This window comes from Sinocyclocheilus rhinocerous, unplaced genomic scaffold (genome assembly GCF_001515625.1).
Source record: "Sinocyclocheilus rhinocerous isolate Xijiao unplaced genomic scaffold, SAMN03320098_v1.1 scaffold1554, whole genome shotgun sequence".
Classification (NCBI taxonomy): domain Eukaryota; kingdom Metazoa; phylum Chordata; class Actinopteri; order Cypriniformes; family Cyprinidae; genus Sinocyclocheilus; species Sinocyclocheilus rhinocerous.
Window position 1 is genome coordinate 457,783 of NW_015641022.1, and position 5,997 is coordinate 463,779.

General features: G+C 35.6%; 1 protein-coding gene across 1 annotated transcript in view; it reads right to left on the reverse strand.

Moving 5' to 3' along the window:
• The window catches only part of adarb1b (adenosine deaminase RNA specific B1b), a 90,096-nt gene extending 84,329 nt beyond the window's left edge, over positions 1–5,767 (reverse strand). Inside the window, exon 1 of the mRNA XM_016570303.1 lies at positions 5,668–5,767. The gene's annotated coding sequence lies outside the window, so the exon portion shown is untranslated. The remainder of the gene's footprint in view (positions 1–5,667) is intronic.
• Positions 5,768–5,997: the final 230 nt, after the last annotated feature.

Consider the following 5,997-nt stretch of genomic DNA (forward strand, 5'->3'; position numbering starts at 1 on the left):
TATATATATATATATATATAATTATATAGAAGCTAAAGTCATAGACATACTAAAGGTAAATTTATATGTTTTCAAAATAGCAGTTTTCAAATAAAATCAAGTACTGCTGGATTCCCATCAACTACATATAACTCAATCTCGTCTGAATTAGTACAGGAGATCACAGACGTCCTTTTCATTTAAACTCAAATGCCATTTGGACAACTAATCCAGTCTGAATAGTGCTTAAATCATCTTGTGTGCCGCAGATGCTCATCGTGGCCTACTAAGACAGGCTCTGACTTAATTTGATCTTGAGTATATTACCATTCCAATCATATCTCGAGGTAAGGAATGCTGCTCTTATGTCCCGGTTGTGTAAGGGGAAGGGAACGGAAGGAAAAGGACACTGGAGGACAGGGCATCTGCAGGGTGTTTTCACTCTGTCACAAGGACCTGAATGAAAACTAGTGTGGAGCCACGGCCAGCATATTAATAGATAATGCCCAACAGGTTGGTACAAGGACAAATTTCCGCACTCTGGGCAGTGTGTGTGTTTGAAACATGTTTGAAAAAGCTCCACTTTAAAGTATTCCATTCCATCACAGTCCATGTAACTTTTTCTGAAAGCATAAATAAATAACATGTAAAGCCCCCTAAGAAATGAGTCTAATCAAACAGCCTTTGAGAGCAGACATTTTTCTTTTTAAAAACAAACTGACCCCAAACTTTTGAAAAGTAGTGTATATGTAATAAAAACAAAATATATAAGATATATATTTTATTTTATTTCATATCTCGAGGTAAGGAATGCTGCTCTTATGTCCCGGTTGTGTAAGGGGAAGGGAACGGAAGGAAAAGGACACTGGAGGACAGGGCATCTGCAGGGTGTTTTCACTCTGTCACAAGGACCTGAATGAAAACTAGTGTGGAGCCACGGCCAGCATATTAATAGATAATGCCCAACAGGTTGGTACAAGGACAAATTTCCGCACTCTGGGCAGTGTGTGTGTTTGAAACATGTTTGAAAAAGCTCCACTTTAAAGTATTCCATTCCATCACAGTCCATGTAACTTTTTCTGAAAGCATAAATAAATAACATGTAAAGCCCCCTAAGAAATGAGTCTAATCAAACTAATTATAAAGACCTTCCTTATTAAAGGGACAGTTCACCAATTATCATTTAAAGCCTGTATGACTGACTGTCATTTGTGGAACACAAAAGAAGATATTTTGAAAATTATCACAATGTTTTTTTTAAAATAAATTAAGACATAAATATTAGCATTATAAATGTACATTTTTGATAAAAATTGCATACAATTATATATAAAAACGTACTATTTGTTAGCTTTTTCACTGTACAAAAAATAGTATTATTACAATAGGAATACATTTATTGTTTTGTTTAAAATAATAATAATTATTTATTAATAATAATAATAATATATGTGTTTGTTTGTTTATTTATTTAGAATATTGATATTTTGGCCAAAAAACAAACAAACAAGCAAAACAAACCAAAAAAAAGTCAGTTTGAATATCATAATCACAATTTATCTAAACAATAATTTCCCAATAATAATAAATTGTTTAGCCCTAACAGAAAGTCATACAGGTTTGGATTGACATGAGGGTGAGTAAATGACAATTTTCATTTTTGAGTGAACTATCCCCTTAAGGCGGTTAGTCGACATGTTGTTCAGGCAACCAAGTCACTTTCAAAATTACACAGTTTTGCACATCCCTCGTACATTTTGTCTAAACAGCATTCATATAACTAGAATAACCACAGAGCACAGTGCCTGGAAAAAGCAGTGGCTACTTCCTGCCCTCTTCCTCACCTACATCCTCATCATTAATTACTACTTGCGCTCAGCCTGCCTGTAATAAATCATGTTTTTAAAACTACAACAGCCGAAAACGAATGCTGAAATATGATCCATAACCACGCTTGCGTTTTCTCTCGGTCACCCGGTGTCGTGTTGGCGCTCTCCATGCTCGTCTTGCACAAGTCTGATCGGACTTTTATCCGCCTGAAACGGGCAAGGTTAAAAGAAGTTAGAACAAAGGAAAACACTGTTGGAGATAATCACGAGAATAATATGACCAATTTGCTATCGCTCAACAGTTAGGCCATTTGGAAATGGGCTTGAGGAAAATAATCTTCTATTAAAATGACTTGACATGCTTGTTCTTCCGTTCTGACTCATTCACGTCTTTTTTTTGTGGTCTACATTAAAAGCACCAATTATATGGATTATGTTTGTCTCAAGTCTGGAAAACGCCAGAACTTGCATGGGTTTGTTGGCTATTTGTCAGTTATTGTGTTGAGTAGTGGATATGAAAAGGAATGTTGAAAAGCGAGGGTCAGTCCAGTTGACAGATTTCCTGCAGAATGAGGTTGATCAGAGATAAACCCTCGTGGAGGAAGACGCCATGGGTCTTTCTCTGCCCTACGTTACTGGGACAAACACAAGTTTGGTAAACCTTTATGCTGGAAACTAAAGTACAGTGTATTTGGTGTAATGAAATGTGTTTATGCGGTTTAAGGTTCAAAGAACACATTATTTTCCACATACTGTACATTATTGTTTCTCCTCTATGCCCCGCCTATCTGAAACGCGTCGATTTTTACAAAGCTCTACACTGCTCAAAACTCGCGTTTGAATAGTCAAGTGGCAAATCCTTTAAATATGAAAACGTACTTACTGGCTGTGAGTCAGAACAGCCTGCATTGTAGTCTACTCTCCAAGGTTCAGGAAACAGTCCTCCATAAAATGTGCTGCACACATCTGAATATTTGGGTTGAACTGTTCTGGAACAGTGTTGTAAATACAACTTAACCACTGATTTCTAGTCGTGTCAAACAAAGTAGTTTGTAATAATGTTATACAGGTTGGAAATGACATGAGGGTAAAATCAATTATGAGGGTAAAAATTAATTTATTAACATATGTGGAGGGCTCTGTATATTATGTCTTCATGTGGCCTATTTTGCAATTAAAAATATACAATTAAATAAATATTTAAAAATGAAAGTATTGGGTATTTCCCTAATAATACATTTAAGGCTATGTATAATGAATGGTTATTATAGTAAACTAAAACTAATCTAGTTGCAAAGGCAGCATTTTTCATTTCCATTTGATTTATTAAAATAAATAAAATTAAAACTGAAATAATATATAACAACTGTACAATTAAAAAAAACTAACACAAATTACAAAAACTAAGTAAAATGAAAATGAAAATGGATAATACGTAAAAAAAAAATCTAAATACTAATAAAAATTATGATAGAACCTCAATGATACCAAAATAACACCTGTACTAAAACACACAAATTACTAAAACTGTAACTAAAATGAAAATGGAAAATACTATGGATGTCTACTATGGATTCCGTTCAATTTAAAAATTATATTTTAATTAAATAGAAAATATAAATAATGTACTCAAGACTTCCTCAGTTCATACATTTCTTTCCAGTGCATGAGATTCCACTGCACCGTGACAAGTGAGATTTCAGCTCAGCGTAGCTGCATGCTCTCCCAGCGAACACGGACACTCTTGTCGATTGGGATGATACAGGGAGAGAGATGGAAGAACAGTGCTTGTTGTCATGTACTTTAACACACGATCACTGTGTTGGCAGTGAATGTAATCTTAATTTATAGAGAGACGCTTCAACACCATTTACATCATGCCCACTTCATTTCTACAAGCAAGAGCTGTGGAGGAGATATCACATGCAGCGTACAGGCTGCACACTGCACACTCCAGCTTCAACTGTTAAAGCACATCTTCACATAATGTAATCTATTTGTGCTGAAACTGACTAATCGACAAAGAACAATCAGAGCTGATTAACCTATTAATGGCTGGCCTTAGCCCTAAACTTAGCCCTCTACTAATATACAGAACTTATGGTGTGTTCACACCAGACGCGAAGCGAATATGCGCATCGCGTCACTCGCGGGATGTTTTTCGTGTCACTCACGCAAATAAAAACAACGCGATCAACCATGGTGGAGATAACTACAATCGCTGTTTTGTACCTGTTGTCAAAAAATCCCAAATACAATGGAAAGCCAAACGCCGACGTGTCTGGGTTCACAGCACCATCCAGAGGAGGATGAATAATGTTAGGATCCTGTATTAATGTGTGTTACATTTTACTACTGATATACACTGATATTACTATTATTTTTATTATTGATAGCAGCATCTCTGTAGCCATGCTAATAAAATACAACTACCACTATAACTGATTTTAATTGTTTTCTATGCTCCAGACATATATAATAACAGATGGCTGCAATAATGCTCTCTTCTATTGTCTGATTCAACTGGATGTGTCAAGAAACTCTTCGCTGATTGGCTTGCGCGAGAACGCGTCATGCGAATTTTCCTCTCGAGTTGAAATTTTTGAACTTGCGCGGAAGACGCGATTGAGGCGAATATCGTGCGTTCGCGGCAAATGCGTCGCCTGGCGCAAATTCGCCTCTATTCTCGTCTTTGCGTTGACTTTGTATGTAATCTACTCGCGCGAATAATTACATTCGCATCTGGTGTGAACACACTGTTAGTCTAAGGCAATTCACAGGGCACTTTGCTACAATGTGTTCAGGACACACTGAAATCTATGGAAGCTTGTTGCAGAATAAAAAAATAAAAGGCTTTTTTCATCCCATAATTCTGAGTTTTCTTCCTTACAATTTCAAGTTTATATCTCATAATTATTACTTCTGTCCTCGGAATCAAGTTCATCTCGCAATTGCAAATTATAAACTCGTAATTGCAAGTTTACTGCACATTTCGCAATTCTGCTCTGAATTACTTCCTGCAATTTTCCCCTCAGAATTTTGAATTTCTTCTCACAATTCTTCTCTGAATTACTTCTCGCTATTCTGACTTTTGGTTTCCGCCATGGAATACAACGTATTCACAATTTTTTTTCTCACAATCCTGACTTTTTCTCACAATTACGAATTTGCATCTCACAATTTTCAAAAAAAAAAATTCAGAATTATATGTTTACATCTCGTACAATTCTATTTTCCCCCCACCACTGAATAAAAAAGTAGTTGCGACTTTTTCCCCACAAGTTTGACTTTTTTCTTGCAATTTGAAGCTGTTTTCCCTAAATTCTGTTTACATCTCACAATTCTGTTTTTGTTTCTGCCATGGAATAAAAATATAACTGTTTTTGTCACAATTATGACTTTTTTCCCCTCACAATTTCAAGTTTATCCCTCACAATGTGGACATTTCTTCTCAGAATTGCGAGAATACAATATATAAACTTGCAATTCTGAAAAAAAGAATTGTGAGATAAAAAGATGCAATTCCCTTTTTTATTTTTATCCTATGGTGGAAACCAACTTCCACAGAAATCAAAATAAACATGGATGATATAAAAAATAAACAGGGCATGATAAAACCGAGATAATGAATGTAATCATGCAAGGTCATCTGACAAAAGTAGGACAATGTTACGTTCAATGTGGTCCTGCTCTATGATGCTGAATCTTCATGTTTCAGACCCTATGCAACCAAATGCTCAAAGCGTAATCTACCAACTGTTCCGGAGCAGATCTCATACATAATCACAGATCATATTAAATAGCTCATCTGAACAAAGTACCGTATGGTGCACACAGTCGAACGGCAGTCATTGCTCACCTCTCATAGCTTTTGACTGACCTACATGAGGTGTGTAGCATGACCAGCATATGCACCACAGGCTTCAGGACGATATTCAATCCTCCCCATGAGAGAGAGACAGATCCTGATGACACAAAGTAACGTTCAAGAAACGATGACACATTCATTTAATTAAAAATCTTTATTTAGAATTACCTGCAACAACAGGTCATTATAGCATGGACAAAACTCAAGTACAAAATTTAAGTAATGTTCATTAATATGAAAATAAATCTGATTTGGTTAATTTATTTTGTCTTAACTCGTATAGTTATAGTATAACAATTGATAAAAGCATTAACAAATAAT